The following is a 17,521-nucleotide window of genomic DNA, read 5'->3' as shown; positions in this document are numbered from 1 at the left end:
ATGGCAACAAATTCCATAGATTCACCACCCTCTGACTAAAAAAATTTCTTTGCATTTCTGTTCTGAATGGGCACCCTTCAATCCTTAAGTCGTGCCCCCTCATACTAGACTCCCCCATCATGGGAAACAACTTTGCCACATCCACTCTGTCCATGCTCTTCAACATTCAAAATGTTTCTATGAGGTCTCCCCTCATTCTTCTAAACTCCAAGGAATACAGTCCAAGAGCGGACAAACGTTCCTCATACGTTAACCCTCTCATTCCCGGAATCATTCTAGTGAATCTACTCTGTACCCTCTCAACGTCAGCACATCCTTTCTCAAATAAGGAGACCAAAACTGCCCACAGTACTCCAAGTGAGGTCTCACCAGTGCCTTATAGAGCCTCAACATCACATCCCCGCTGCTATGCTCTATTCCTCTAGAAATGAATGCCAACATTGCATTCGCCTTCTTCACTACTGACTCAACCTGGAGGTTAACTTTAAGGGTATCCTGTACGAGGACTCCCAAGTCCCATTGCATCTCAGAACTTTGAATTCTATCCCCAATTAAATAATAGTCTGCCCGTTTATTTTTTCTGTCAAAGTGCATAACCTTACACTTTCCAACATTGTACTTCATTTGCCACATCTCTGCCCATTCTTCCAATCTATCCAAGTCTCTCTGCAGACTCTCCGTTTCCTCAGCACTACCGGCCCCTCCACCTATCTTCGTATCGTCAGCAAACTTAGCCACAAAGCCATCTATTCCATAATCCAAATCGTTGATGTACAATGTAAAAAGAAGCGGCCCCAACATGGACCCCTGTGGAACACCACTGGTAACCGGCAGCCAACCAGAATAGGATCCCTTTATTCCCACTCTCTGTTTCCTGCCAATCAGCCAACGCTCTATCCACATATGTAACTTTCCCGTAATTCCATGAGCTCTTATCCTGTTAAGTAGCCTGCTGACACATTCAGTGCCCGGACTCTTAACTACAATGGAACAGGTAAGAGCTGGGTTGAAATAAAAATGTTGAAAATACTGGAAAACAGGAGGCCAAGTTGAATCTACAAGAAGAGAAACAGTTAATATTTCAGAGAACCTTCAGCAGACTTGGGAAGTTAGCTTTAAGTCACTGAGATGTTGGGCAAGGGTCCATAACAGAAAGGTAATATCTTTGATGGGGTGAGGCCAAAGGAGAATAAGTTGTAGATAAGGGTTATTGAAGGATAGTTCAGGGGACAAAAAAAATAATCAAAGCTATGACCAGTTTTAGAAAGAATACAAGTAAGGTGTGCAAAGTTGAAAAATACAGGGATTGACTTTGCTAATGGATAGAGAAACCCTAAGCTGAGGCAACTGGGTAACTAACTGTTTAGCGCTATATATTAAATCTGGTAAAGCAAGCAAACTTGTATAGGCAGAATCAAAAGCTGTGTTAAAAAGAAAATTAAGAGTGCCAAAGCCCTCAAAATTCTGATCCTGAAATCCACAACAAGTAAATGTAAAAATCAGTTGTTGATCCACAGGAACCTCAAAATTGGAACGGTCATTTTGGATTCTGGGGGAAAAAAAAGCACACCAAATGAGGCAACAGGATCTCAATTCACTTAGTAAAAGTTTATATAAATTCAGCTCATTTCAGACCTGCATTATCATTCTAGCTTTTTACAGATCACCTTATCTCCAAAATTGCCAACTCATCCCATGGAGTGCCATTGCAAAATCTGTTAGATTCCAATATCTGCCTAATGGGGTTTAAGTTAAGAAACAAAAACAGAAATAAGACAATTTTCAGATAAAAGTCTATTAATTAAAATACACTGCACAAAACCCACCTATTTTGTCTGCAATGTAAGTAATCCTTTGAATTTTTGTCATTCTTTATTAAAACAATTATTAGACAGAAACAGTCACCAGTAATGGATATGGGGATCAGAAGACTGGTTAGGAAATCTGAAACCCAATCCAAACAGCAGGCCATTAAAATGGATCAGTGGTTATTCAATACAGAGCCCAACAATAGGGATTGAGTGTGAGTGTCATGGGACATATAGTAACTGCTGTTGCAAGTCCCACAAGTGAACTCACAATCGCATCCTGGACTGGGATAATCTAGAACAGAAGTCCAGAGATTTAGATATTGTGCTGAAACTGGAGAGGGTTCAAACAAGGTTCACAAAAATGATTCCAGGATTGAATGGCTTGTCAAATGAAGAGCATTTGATGGCTCTGGGCCTGTATTCACTGGAACTCAGAAGAATGTGGGGTGACCTCATTGAGACCTATCGAACGGTGAAAGGCCTTGATAGAATGGATGTGGTAAGGATGTTTCTTATGGTGGGAGAGTTGAAGACCAGAGGATACAGCCTCAGAATAGACAGGCATCCTTTTAGAATGGAGACGAGGAGGAATTTCTTCAGCCAGAGAGCAGTGAATCTGTGGAGTCCTTTGCTACAGGCAGAGAATGTATATTTTATGAATATTTAAGGCAGAGGTTGATAGATTCTTGATTGATCAGGGCATGAAACGACACAGGGAGAAGGCAGGAGACTGGGGCCGAGAGAAAAATTGGATCAGCCATGATGAAATGGTGGAGCAGACTCGATGGGCCAAATGGCCTAATTCTGTAGTCTAAAAGGGATTTGAAAATTGAGATGAGAATTCTCTCTCTCTCTCTCAGGAAGTTGAGAATTTTTGAAAAATAGACCTGGGAAGCTGTTTCATTAAGTACTTTTATTCAGAACTGAGACACATTTGGGCTATAGGAAAATCAAAGGCAATAAACAGGAATTTTTAAATATAAATTTTATTCATGATAAAAGAACATACACTAAAGGAAGAAATAGTGCAAAATCCCTTTGCATTCTTGGTCAGTACATTACACAGTATAAAACAACTCAAACAAATATAGCACCATTGTCACAATACAACCCAAGATGATACTTTTTTTAGTGGTTTCCCCACTCAACTCTCCATCCCTGTGAAGTGGTGGATGGAAACTGTATGGTGATCCTTCCCCACAGACCGTTAGCATTAGCTGCACCAAGCTTCAGAGCTTCCTTCAATACATACACCTGCAGCCTAGACTGAGTTAGTTGGCAGGATTCCCTTAGACAGTGACCATCTCTTCCCGACTGCAGCTATCACAACTGCAGTATACGCATATAAAAAAATGGAGTTGATGCCAATTATCAAATCAGCCTTGACCTTAGAGCCTTGAAAGCCGTTGTCTACTCCTACTCTTCAGACTTCTGATAGGCCAGGCAGGCTCACTTCAATAATGGCTGGAACACGATATATTTCCCCTGTTGTATATCCATTCTCTTAGAAATAGGATGAAAAGTTTCACACAGTTGAGGAAAACACAAATTAAGCATATCCACTGACATTAAAATGCATAGCACCTGCAAAGAATGAGAAATGAAAGTACCCTTGCCTATTTGCCTCAAGTTAGACCACTCACAGAGCAATTTTGTGCAACATAAAATATCAATTTTGGCTATTGAACGTTACAATTAAAAAGAGTACATCACCTGCCATGTAACAACTTCTGGCTACAGACAAATTTGCTCCTACAACTCTCAAAGGGCACTTTAAGAACATTTTTTGGGATCTCGCCCATTCACAGTTATTTCAAACGTGGAGCCAGAGCATGTGGAGGATGAGATACAATTGCTCCATTTAAGACACATTTTGACGGGCAAATAAATAGGCAAGGCAAAGATGAAGATGCAATTAAAGTAAGTGATAGATAGCGGGAAAAAATCAACAGAGTCTGCTTTGGTGCCTGACACTCAATGACCAACACAGATTGATATCACAGTCTATTACTCTGGACGCACATATCACATACACTGTACAGAAGCCTGCAGCTGTCCATTAGACAAAGTTTACAATACAAGGAGAAAGAGCAGAAGAGCAGACTGTCATTGCACTGGTCACATTGCAAACTGAAAGTTTCAGCTCAGCTGCTGTGATGGGACATTTTAGAGATACAGCATAGTTATCAGGCCCTTTCAGCTCAACAAGCCCACGGCATCCAATTATACCCAACTAACCAATCCAGTAGTTTATTTTCTCCATTTTTGAAAGTATTTATTCAGTAGTTTCCAGTACTTTCCCCAGCTGGAAAGAACACTGCTACACCTAATCTCACAAGCTAGTGAAAGATCAATATGTACTACATGCTTTCCCTCTCCCTTACCTCAAATGAAATGCTTGGCAAGCCAAGAACAACTCAATCTAGCTGATGAAAAGCAGCAAATTACAATCATAGGAACAATTGAATAATTTTGGTTATCTAAACAGCCTTTGGACTACAGATTTACACATCTCAGTTGAAAAAGATCAAATTAAATTTCCATGCGCACAAGCATGAACTAAGTAACAGCGTATGTAGTTGCAGACCCAATGGTGAAATGAATCCTAATGAATAATGGATAAGGAAGTGGTAGAGAAATTTTATAATGAAAATATAAACCCAAAATTAATGAAGTCAGTTAAATTCTGTTTACATCTATCTACACTTTCATATTTTTTCCACAAGCTCAAAGGCAGAGACCACTTGAGCAAGCTATACAAGTCATTTCAGTCCAGTTTAATCTGATCTTCATTCCACATCCACACAGCTCGACTTCCTATCAGTAGTCAACAGTATTTTTGTTTGAGGCCTATAGGTTAAAATGAACAAAAAATAGCCTTGTGCCACAGAATCCTATCCAACACTTTGGAGTGCAAATCATGAACGCAAGATTCTTTAGATGCAGAGGCCAGAGTGGGAAAAGATGTGGGAAGGAAGAGGGAGGGGAGAAGAAAAAAATTACCAGAATTAATTCCATAATTACAAGCGTCTTGCTGCTTCTCACTTCCCCAGTGCCCCTCATTCTTCCCTTTCTCCCATGGTCCAATCTCCTCTCCTATCAGATTCCTTCTTCTCCAACCCTTTACCTCTCCCATCTACCTAACTTTACCTATAACAAGAGAAAACCTACAGATCTTGGAAATCCAAGCAACACACACACACACACACCAAATGCTGGAGGAACTCAGCAGGTAGGCAGCATATACAGAAAAAAGTAAACATTCAATCTTTCATACAGAGACCCCTCAATTCTAGTTTGCCTGCCTTCCCCTCCCCCAACCTTTATATTCAGACATTTTCCCCTTCCTTTCCAATGCTGATGAAGGGTCTCGTCCTGAAACATTGACTGTATTAACTTCCTTAGATGCTGCCTGGCCTGCTGAGTTCCTCCAGCATTTTGTGTGTCACCTCAGAGGGCATTTGACAATAAGCCCCCACAGCAATCATCCATTTGGAACCTTTACTTTATGTCACTCTCCATAGCTATGCTGTACCTAACTGAATTGTCACTACCTCTACTACATTGGTTTTAAGTGCCCAGATTCATTCCCCAAAAGCAAATCCAGAATTCCAAGAAGTATCCTCAAGTCTTTTGTGCCTCAAGTCATTCAACATTTTTAATATCTTCTTTTTAATAAAAATTACTACCAAGACTCCTCCTTTTATATCATTCAGAAATACCTTGTGGTCAAGAATACTGAATATAAACAAAGTTGAAATATGAAGGGAAGCTAGCCAACAATATAAGAGGACACCAAAAGTTTCTTCTGACATATGAAGAGTAAATGACTCAAGAGTAGATTTCAGACCCCTGGAAAATGGCACTAGAGAGCTAGAAATGGGGAAACAAGGAAATAGTGGACAAACTAAATAAGTATTTTGCATTTGGCTTTACCGTGGAAGAAACAAGCAATATGCTGGAAGTTTGAAAGTGTCCGGGGGGGGGGGGGTAGTCACGTGGATGCCGGGCAAGATGGCTGCATGTTAGCAGAGCTCCGACAACCCACCATGAAATTCTATTAATTAGAGCATATTTATCCCACCTTGTCTGGATACAGCTCTCCTGCAGTTAAAAAAGTTTGTTTTTTTCACTAAAAGAGCTAATAACAACTGTGAGAGATAATTCTATACAATGCCAAGACCTAAGAGCACTACAGCGAGCCACGTGGCTACAAGACAGAGCCCACAATCTGAAGTTCAAGCCACACTAACAATACAGACGGACCAAGGCTCCAACATGGAGAATTTACTGGCTGAGGTTAGTCGTATGAGTTCCACTCTACTCATGGTGGCTGCTGATGTATCTATGATTAAAGAAACGACATCGGAGTTGAAGAACTCTGTCAATGCCATTCAAGAGAGGCTGACGGAGGCCTAGGGACGTCTCTCCAGTGTGGAGGACACCACTGTGCAACTAGTGGGTGCTAGCGCAGAATAAGAAACGCTTGGACCTGTTGTGGAACTGTGTCGAAGAGCTTGAGAACAGGCGCAGACGCAACAACATCAGGCTGATCGGTCTAAAGGAGGGTGCGGAAACCGGCGGTCTGATTAAGTGTGTGCAAAGAATCATGTCCGAAGGATTCGGCATTGAACTAAATGCAGAGTTTGAGATTGAGAGGGCGCATCAGGTCTTGGCTCCCAGGCCGGGCGAGGATCGCCCTTCCCCCAAGGCTGGTCCTAATACGATTCTTGCGCTCTTCGGCCAGAGAGAAAGTGCTGCAAGCCGCCAAAGCAAAGAAAGGAGTTGAGTGGGAGGGATGCAAAGTTTCCTTCTTTCCAGGTATGTCCAGAGAATTGGTTGAAAAACGGAGGGCATTTACTACGGCTCAGAAAATGCAGCAAAAAGGGTTCTACGCTTCACGTGGAAAGGAAAGAACAAGTTCTTTACTACTGCTGCAGAAGCAGAGAAATTCATTCAGAAAAACTGCGGCGCTGGCATTGACTGAGAGACAGAATTTGATCACAGTAATAGGTGGAGATAACTTTTTAGGTATAACAGGGTGGGTGGGGAGCTGGATGAAGCAGTCTGATTAGGGTGAGGCTTGCTAGCTGACACGGCACTTTGCGAACCATATCATGTGCCTTTTTCTTTTCTATTTCTTTGTGGAGCTTATCCTGCCTGTTTGTTTTTATTTATTAGTTAATCTGGCAGGAATATATTATTTATATGTTTTTGGGTTATGTTGGTTGTTTACTTGTTTGACAGTGCAGTATTTGCAGTGTTTTTCGGTAATAATTGAGCATGGGGATAGAGTACAGCAGGTTTTTTTTTTTGGAGCAACACACATAAAAGTTGCCGGTGAACGCAACAGGCCAGGCAGCATCTCTAGGAAGAGGTGCAGTCAACGTTTCAGGCCGAGACCCTTCGTCAGGTTTTTTTTTAACTATTCTTTCGGAGTTATTGCATTCCAGACTCAGCCATCCAGGAAAATGTATATTTTTGCACATGTGTGCATGAAGTTTAAGACATGAAAATGGTTAATTTCATATCATGGAACATTAATGGGTGTGGAAACCCAATCAAGAGGAAAAAGATTTTATCATACCTTAAAGGTAAACAAATTGATGTTTCATTTGTCCAGGAAACACATTTTAAAGATGTTGAAGCATTGAAATTTAGAAGAGATTGGGTGGGCCAGGTATTCGATTCATCACTTAATAGCAAACAAAATGGGACAACGATTTTAATTAACAAAAAACTTAATTTTGTATTGCTTGGAGAATTTAAAGACAAGGAAGGCAGGATAATTTGTATAGATGCACTTATTAATGGGGTGAAAGTAGTACTTTGTAACATATATGCACGTAATAAGGAAGACCTAGACTTTCTTAACAAGGTGAATGAAATTTTAGGCACCAAGGAAAAATAATTTTAGCAGGAGACTTTAACCAGTAATGGACCCTGTTATTGATAAAAGCAAATTTCAGACATCACCAGTACCCAGGGACAGGGCTGCCTTACATCAGCTTATTGAGGATATTGGTGTGGTGGATACATGGCGATTGGTGAATCTATCTGGAAAAAAATATACATTTTTCTCTCATCAACATAAATCCTACTCTAGAATAGATTTTTTTCTAATATCCAACTCCATTGTTAAACAGGTGATAGACTGTAAAATTGGCCCGATAGCATTATCAGACCATGCACCGGTTGAAATTCAAATAGATTTAAATACTGAAAGGGGAAGGAGGGGGAGATGGCGAATGAATACTATGCTGTTAAAAGATGAAGATTTCAGTGATAAGCTGGCTGCGGATCTGACTTCGTTTTTTGAATTAAACGTAGGGACCACAGCAAAGCTGTCCTCAGTATGGGAGGCATCCAAAGCGTATATAAGAGGGAAATTAATAGCACAAACATCTAAAAGGAAGAAAGAAAGTATGGAGCAAATAAAAAATCTGGAGGCAGAAATAACCACATTGGAAAAGGTTTTAGCAAGACAATATACCGATGACTTATACAAAGATCTGTGCAATTTGAAATTCCAGCTAAATAACATAAATAACAAACAAGTAGAATATGCATTATTTAGATTAAAAACAAGTTTCTACGAAGGTGGTGGCAAAGCTGGTAAGCTGCTGGCATGATATTTAAAGCAGCAGAATACGAATAGCGTTATACCTGTAACTAAGAAAGAGGATACATTAGTGTCATCATCTAAAGAAATAAACGAAGTCTATTGACAGTTCTATGAACATCTTAACAGTGAGGGAAAAGTGCAAGATGCGTGGGATCAATTTTGGTTGTATGTTAATTTAAACTTAAATTAGAACTTCTTTCTGTTTCTAAGTTTTACTTGTTTTCCTGTCATAGGATGGTTGTGTAAATATGCTGTACCCTATCTGCTCTATGACATGTTGTGCTACTTTGTAAAATAAGAATAAATAATAATAAAAATTTGAATTACAAAAATAAAGGAAGTGTCAGGGGGCAGAAGTGAATGCAATTGAGGTTCACTTGAAGGATTCTGGGAATGAAAGGGTTATCATATGAGGAGCATTTGATGGCTCTGGGCCTATACTCACTGGAATTCAGAAGAATTGAGGGGGAAGAGAATCTCATGAAAACTATCGAATATTGAAAGGACTAGACAGAATGGTTATGGAAAGGGTGCTTCTAAATGTGGTGAGTCTAGGACAGACAGCCAGACTCTGTCCCTCAGAATAGAGGGACGTCCATTTAGAACAGCTGAGGAGGAATTTCTTTAGCCAGAGAATGGTGAATTTGTGGAATTCTTTGCCATAGGCAGCTGTGGCGGCCTAGTCATTGGGTGTATTTAAGGCAATTGATAGGTTCTTGATTAGTGAGTCAGGGGAAATAAAATGCGAGTACAGAGGTTTAAAATTAGAGGCAAGAGATTTAAAAGGATATCAGGGAAACATAGCACAAAGGGTGGTGCCTATTTGGAATGAGCTCAGAAAGTGATTAAGACACATACATTAGTAGCATTTAAAGTCATCCAGATAAGCACATGGATAGAGTCATTGAGTCAGTATTATAGAGAAATACAGTATGAACCCACTGACTGGTGCTGACTGCAGTACCCACCCAGCTTGCCCCAATCCCTTGTGTTTGTCCATATCCCTCTAAGCCCCAAGCCTCCATGTACTAATTCAAGTGCTTCTTAAATAGTATTATTGTACCTGACTCAATCAATGTTTTGGCATTTTGTTCCATATACACAGCTTATGTGAAAAAGTTGCCTATCAGGTCCCTTGTAAATCTTTCCCTGCCACCTTAAACCTCTACCCTGTAATTTTGGACTCCCCTTCCGTGGAGAAAGGACTTGGCATCCACCTTATTTGTGGCTTTCACAAATTTAAACATTTCTATAAGGTGCCCTTACCCCTCATTCTCCAACATATGTTCCAAGGAATAAAAACTAATGTTCTGGTTAAGATTTTTACTGTTATGCTCTAGGTATTTCATTTTAGTAGTTCTTTAAGAGCTGTCTGTTCTGCTTTCAGCATGTTTGGGTTTGAGCTAAAGATAAGTGGTTGTGATGTTCATGCTTAGTAATGTAGTGTCATCCAATCAGGATGGTAGAATTGGGAGAAGGTTCTAGAGAATGCTGGGCTGAGAGGTTTTTGTGATGGACACTGGAGTGGATTGAGGTCTTTTTGGCGGGAGCTGGGAGAAGACAGGAAGGAAAATGATTGAGGATGCCATCCCTGTTGCACAAAATGCTTGGTGCAGCTGAATGGCTTCAAGGAGGAAGGACCAATACTCCCTTGGGGGAGCCCGTTTGTTCGAGGTGGATTTCAAGTGACATTCGAAAGGTGGTGTGTGCTTTCACACAGAGTATGGGTCCAGCGCGAGCTAAAAAGACAACTTCAAGATGAGCTCCAACTTATGTGCACACTTGGACTGGATCAACTGCAATGGCCCTTTTTATTTTTATTTCTCTTCTCTTTTTCCTACTAACTTCGATAAAGCTGAAATTTGTAAATGTACTGTCTTTATAATTATAGAATCAGAATCAGCTTTATTATCACCAGCGTATGACATGAAATTTGTTAACTTAGCAGCAGCAGTTCAATGCAATACATAATCGAGGAGAAAAAAATAATAATAATAAACAAGTAAATCGATTACGTGTACAGCATAGATTTTTAAAACGTGCAAAAACAGAAATACTTTATATTAAAATAGTGAGGTACTGTCCAAAGATTCAATGTCCATTTAGGGATCGGATGGCAGAGGGGAAGAAGCTATTCCTGGATCCCTGAGTGTGTGCCTTCAGGCTTCTGTACCTCCTACCTGATGGTAACAGTGAGAAAAGGGCATGCCTGGGTGCTGGAGGTCCTTATAAAGCATGGTGCCTTCCTGAGACACTGCTCCCTAAAGATGTCCTGGATACTTTGTAGGCTAGTACCCAAGACGGAACTGACTAGATTTATAACCTTCTGCAGCTTCTTTTGGTCCTGTGCAATAGCCCCTCCATACCAGACAGTGATGCAGCCTGTCAGAATGCTCTCCACAGTACAACTATAGAAGTTTTTGAGTGTATTTGTTGACATGCCAAATCTCTTCAAACTGCCTTCCTTATAACTACGTCGATATGTTGGGATACGTTAGATCCTCAGACATCTCGACACCCAGGATCTTGAAGCTGCTCACTCTCTCCATTTCTGATCCCTCTATGAGGATTGGTATGTGATCCTTCGTCTTGCCCTTCCTGAAGTCCACAATCAGCTCCTTCGTCTTACTGACATCGAGTGCCAGATTGTTGCTGCAGCACTACTCCACTAGTTGGCATATCTCACTCCTGTAAGCCCTCTCATCGCCATCTGAGATTCTACCAACAATGGATGTATCATCAGCAAATTTACTGATGGTATTTGAGCTATGCCTAGCCACACAAGTCGTGTGTAGATAGAGAGAAGAGCAGTGGGCTAAGCACACACCCCTGAGGTGCGCCAGTGTTGATCGTCAGTGAGGAGATGTTATGTCTGTTATGTCTTGCCAACGGGCGACTGCATGGAGGAAATCAGATGGGCAAGACATCCCAACCTCCCGGGTTTGGTGGGACCCAAGTCATATCGACCCAAGATATGTGGAGTCTGAGGAAGGCGGCTTTCTCACCGCCAAGTCGGGTGGCTGTTAGCGAGGGCTAACGAGTCGCATCTCTAGAGATACTCACTAAAAACCTAGTCTGGTCAACCATTCTCTGTAACTCAGGGTGATTTTGAACAGCACTTTTGTCCATGATTTGGGTCCTGTATTTTTCAGGACAGTTAAGCTTTACAGATGCACATATTAACTGGAGTTAGTTATATTGTGCCTGTTATCAAGAATCTCATACTCATCATCTTGAACAGATGAGAGACTCTGCTTCATATATTTTAAGACTTCCTGTAAAGAAATCTAAAAAGTACTTTCATTGAATCATTCCTACAAATTTCTTTGAAGCAAGAAAAAAAAATTAAGCCTGAAAATTAATCTGATCAAGGACCGCAAAGAATGCCAGCATTCAACTCTTGGCAGCAACAATTAGGAACCCAATCTGAAACAGCAGCAATCCCGAATCAGGTAGCATGTCTGCATTCTTTCATTCTAGACTACGACGAAGCTCTATCTGTGCCTTTACTCTCAACTGTTTGGCAGTATACTTTGCCCGGATTTACTAATATTAACAAAGGATGATTACCACTAAAATAAATAGACTGACTAACACCCTATTATATGGGCATTCATAAAATGAAAATAAAAATGCTTTCCGAAGATTCCTGCTCAGGGCTTTTAGCTCATTCAGTTCTAACACACGTTGGTGCAGCTGGCAATAAGTATCAGCAACATACAGAACGTCAACACCCAACTAGAAACCTATTCACTCATTGAAGAATTCCATTTAAGCTATTAAAGATTTGAACTGTATCTTGTGGAAATGTTGAAATAGGTTCATTATATTTCTGACTCAATTTCTCTTTCACAGTGCTATGCTGGATCTAATCTGCTCAATTAGATTATGCTTTTCTAAATGCATTATTATTTCTGAAATAATTGTTTCAAGCATTTTTGCAACAACGTATATTGGGCTAATTGGTCCACTTCACTTTTTTTGTATCTTCCCTTTTCAAACAGGAGTGTGACATACGCAGCTTTCACATTAACTTGCCTTCAAAACCAAATGAACTTTGAAAGATTATAACAAATGCAGCCACCATCTGTCACCATTTTGTTTGTGACCTAGGATGCAAACTTTCTTGGCCAAAGGAATTATCAACATTTAAATCCATTGTTTTCTCAATACTAATTCTCTAATGATGACGATGCAGTTAATTCCAGCCTGGCATTATGATCATAACATTTCTTAAAGACTATTCACTCCTCTGTCATTTCCTTGATCAAATGAGTATTTCCTGTCCCATTCTCTTGGGAGTCATAGAACATAGAAAATCTACAGCACATTACAGGCCCTTTGGCCCACAATGTTGTCCCAACCATGTAACCTACTCTAGAAACTGCCTAGAATTTCTCTACCGCATAGCCCTCTTTTTCTAAGCTCCGCGTACCTATCAAAGAGGCTCTTAAAAGACCCGATTGTAGCCACCTCCACCAGTTTTGCTGGCAGTGCATTCCATGCACCCACCACTCTGTGTAAAAAAACTTACCTCTGACATCCCCCGTGAACCTACTTCCAAGCACCTTAAAACTATGCCCCCTCATGTTAGCCATTTCAGCCCTGGGAAAAAGTCTCTGGCTATCCACATAATCACTGGACTATTTTTGTTTACAACACACTGACCTTATTTGCCAAATTTTCTGCATTCGAAACTTGTCTTATTTGTAATCTTGGCCTGCTTCCAAATGACACCAGACCAATTTCTCTTCTGTTGCTAATTAATTCTTATTTTATGCCCTGTAAATTTTCTTCACTAAAATCAGGTCAAATCCAAACCCATTGACTACTGCCTAATCTCAATCATCTACAGTGATAGAAAGTATCATCAACTACTCACCAAGGTCTCGTTTGAGTTTCACTAAATCACTCAAATGCAAACTTTGTAACAGACTTTATTTATTAATTTGTTTGTTATGATAGAGCGCGAAGTAGGCCCTTCTGGCCCTTCAAGCTGCGCCGCCCAGCAATTCCCTGCTTTAACCCTAGCCTAATCACAGGACAATTTCCAATGACCAATTAACCTACCACCAGCACATCTTTGAACTCTAGGAGAAAACCCACATGGGCATGGGAGAACATTAAATTTTCTTACAGATAGCAGTGGGAATTGAACCTGGGTCATTGGTACCGTCAAGCACGATACTGCATCACCCCAATGTGCACTTGAACTTAATCTGTACATAAACCAAAGAGCTGAGTTCCAGAGGTGAGGCAAGAGTGACTGCTGGACACCATGACAAGCAATTGATCAACTGTGATGTCAAGGAGCCCAGATAAAACAAAAGTTAATGGACATCAAGAGGAAAAGACCTCCAATGACTTCAAGTCATACCTCACAAAAAAGATGTTTGTGATTGTTAGAAGGCAGTCACCTCAATCTCAGAATATCACTGTGTTTCTCTGGGCAGTTCCAAGGTCTAACCAGCTTGATTAATGGCATGAACATCAATTTCTCTCCCCTATTCCCATTTTTCCTCTCTCATCTTGTTTAAGTTGAATCTGAATAAAACTCGAGAGACCAGCTTCTTATAGTTACAACAGTTTATTGCGCACCCTCCTGCAGGAGTTTGAGACCCAGTTGTCAGAGGGAAGGCACATAAGTACTGCCACCATCCGACAAGTGGGCCCCCTCTCTCCAGTTAACAGCTGTATATTTATACAAAGTAAGCCCCATACATTACTGTTGCAAGATGTCATTTGAACTGGTACGCCCACCAAATCTGTTGGTGCAAAACTTAGCTACAGATAAGAGAGTCTGCTAGATCAAAGCTTAATTACAGATGGATGTGCTGTCCAGTACTTATCAGTTATTCTCTTTGCTAGGCCCTGACTTAATTACAGATGGATGTTCATTCCTGTTCTTATTGGTGAGTCCTCCTCCCCTACTCAAACAAGGGTACAATGTACAATGTTATGTAACTCTCAATGTCTCTCTGCAAGCTGAGGAGAACTGGTAATGAGCCTGTCTTAGCTAAATGCTGAAGACAGTGTTTACTTCAGTTCAAAAATTCCTATTCAGTCCCAATTATTCTTTTAGCCAGAGGTTACATAGGTTCAAAATGATTTTTTTTTATATCTCCAATTCCTCAATCTTAACTCCTTACCTGCCCATCACCTCCCTCTGGTGGTGCTCCTCCTTTTCTCTCTTCCATAACCTTTGGTCCTCTCCCATCAGATACCCACTTCTCCAGCCCTATATCTCTTTTACCTATCAACTTCCAAGTTCCTCACTTCACCCACACCCCACCCCCAACACTCCAGATTCTTTCCACCATCTACAATGCACATCAGAAGTATTCTTCTGTCTACCTGCAAATCCAATGACACACAACAGAACAAAAACAAAGCATTCCACTAGACTGCCGCCCTGTCATCCTGAAATATTCATTCTCACCACCACTGATTCAACAGGATGCCCAAGTGAAAAAACAAATAGCACTGCACTGATTTACCTAGGTTAATATCATAACAATGCCCAAGAAGCATGGGAACACTATTCAACTGTAGGTTACCTTCAAGTCACAAAAAGTCCAGACTTTTAAGCATATTGACCTTCAGTCTTGGTAGCTAGATACAAATCCTGGAGCATCCTCCTAACAATATTCCTCCCCTGCCAGTTTGTGCTCCTTCTCCTCCCCAAATCATCTTATTCTGGCTTTTGACCCCTTCCTTTCCAGTCCTGATGAAGGTGTTGGCCCAAAACCTTGAGTGTTTGTTCTCCTCCACAGATACTGGCTGACTTACCAAGTTCTGCCAACATTGTGTTTGTGTGTTGCTCAATATTTCCAGCATCTACAGAAAGTCTTGTGTTTGATATTCTGGGAGTACCATTACTCTACAAAAGCAGCTCATTACCACCTTGTCAGGAATAATCAAGTATGGATAATAAATTGTGACTTTATCAGCAGTGCCATATGCTATCAAGAAAAAGTAAAGTCCCTGGTAGAAAGGTTTATGGACATTGTTATATCTTTAAATATGTTTTTGATCCTGGTGGTCACAAGTGTATTTTTTTCTATACAGGAATCTGATAAGTTCCCTTTTCCTGTTTGATGTTAAACATATCACTAATTACAAATGTTTTTATTCATATGCTCTGTATGTGATTGAAGTCCAGAGTGGGCCTTTTCCATCTAAGATTGCTTTAAGTCTTCAAAATGTCCCCTATATTTCTCATAGATTTTGTATTCAAAGCACATAATTTGCCATTGTTACACTAAATTTTCCTCAGTGAGGACAAAATCATTTGGTCAAGAGGCCAAAGAACAAAATCAGATTCCCAGAAGCACACCAAATATTAGGGGATTTGCTTGAAAATCCAATTCTCCAAGTAAGCATGGTCCAAAGTACAAAATCAAGAATGATGCTCAATGCTCAGCTTAGCTGCATTAATAAGACTAATATGTCAAAGAAAGGTACTGTGCTAGGAGCAAAAGCACAGAAATCATTGCAGACCAAAGAGGTCACTTTCAGTTCAACCTCCCCTCAAAGTATAAATCATCACAATGCACTTGCTGATAAAAAAATTAAGACAAGTAATTTGTTTTTATTTACCTGTTCAACCAAATTAGGTTATGCAAAATGCTTTCTACCCTCCATGCTGCAACAACCAAAAGGAGTTCACCTATGGGATATAGAGCACTTTACGTATCTTGTTCTCCTTTACACTACAGCAAATTGGAGGTTGAAAACTTTGACATACAAAGCACACTAGACATTTCAAATGTTTATGTTTCAACAACCCCTTTAAAAGATGGAAATGACAAGACTGCTACCAGTTCTTTTTCAGTCTAAATCTCAAGTCTATTATCCTTTCACATTTCAAGCATTCACACAACAAAATCCAATACACAAAAGACAGAAATTATTGTCGAGAAAAGATTTGATACAAGCAATTAAGCTAGAATATCAAAGGGCCAAAAGTGAGGGAAGGGATACAATAATATAAAAAGAATATATTCTTTTCATCTAGCAGTCAAATGTCGTCCATTATATCTGCCGAGGATGTGTTCCGTGGTCATCCTGGTAGCGGTATACTTTCCACCTCAGGCCAACATCAGGGAGGCACTGAAGGAGTTGAGCAACTTAGTCAGCAGGCACAAAGCAGCACACCCTAATGCCTTCCCTGTCATTGCAGATTTCAACCAGGCCAGCTTAAGCAAGTCTCTGCACAACTACCACAATCATATCAGCTGTGGAATCAGAGGAGCCAACATAATTCACCACTGTTACGCCACCATCAAGAACACTTACCGAGTCACTCTTTGGAAAATCTGCTCATTTGGCTATACCATACACACCATATAGGCAGAGGGTAAAGACCACACCATCAGTGGTGAGGACCAACAAGGTATGGTCAAGGGATGCAGAGAAGCACTTACTGGACTGCTTTGAGTTGATGGACTGCATAACATTCAGGGACTCCTCTTCGAGTCTGAATAAATATGCCACAGTTGTCACTGAACTCATCAAGACCTGTGTGGATGAGTGTGTGCCTGCAAGAACATACTGGGCATACCCAAACCAAAAGCCATGAATGAAACAGGAGATTCACAGCCTGCTGATGGCTAGGGCTGTGGCATTCAAGACCGGTGATTGAGAACTGTACAAGTCCAGGTACGACCAATAGGAGGCTACTTCAAGGGTGGAAAAAAAACAATTGAAGTTGCACGTCAGCTCTGGCAGGGTTTGCAAGCCATGACTTCCTACAAAGCAGAACCTAACATCATGAATGCTTGTGATGCTTCACACACTGATGAGCTTAACACCTTTTATGCGTGCTTTGAAATTGAGAATAAAACTACATCTGTGTGAATCCCTGAAGTATCTGGTGTTCCTGTGATGCCTGTCTTGGAGACCGATGTCTTTCAAGTGGATGAACCCTCACAAGGTGTCAAGCTCTGATGGTGCACCTGGTAGGGCTCTGAAAACCTGTGCCAACCAACCGGCAGGAGTGCTCAAGGACATCTTCAATTTCTCACAGCTGCAGTCATTGATTTCCACTTGAATCAAAAGGGTGGCAATCATACCAGTGCCCTAA

At 40.7% G+C, this 17,521-nt stretch overlaps 1 protein-coding gene across 7 annotated transcripts in view; it reads right to left on the bottom strand.

The window, feature by feature from the left end:
* The window catches only part of tjap1 (tight junction associated protein 1 (peripheral)), a 193,583-nt gene that overhangs the window by 143,806 nt on the left and 32,256 nt on the right, over window positions 1-17,521 (bottom strand). The window lies entirely within an intron of this gene.

This window comes from Mobula hypostoma, chromosome 2 (assembly GCF_963921235.1).
Source record: "Mobula hypostoma chromosome 2, sMobHyp1.1, whole genome shotgun sequence".
NCBI classification, from domain to species: domain Eukaryota; kingdom Metazoa; phylum Chordata; class Chondrichthyes; order Myliobatiformes; family Myliobatidae; genus Mobula; species Mobula hypostoma.
The sequence above is the reverse complement of the archived record's forward strand: the minus strand, read 5'-3'. Positions and strand labels throughout refer to the sequence as shown.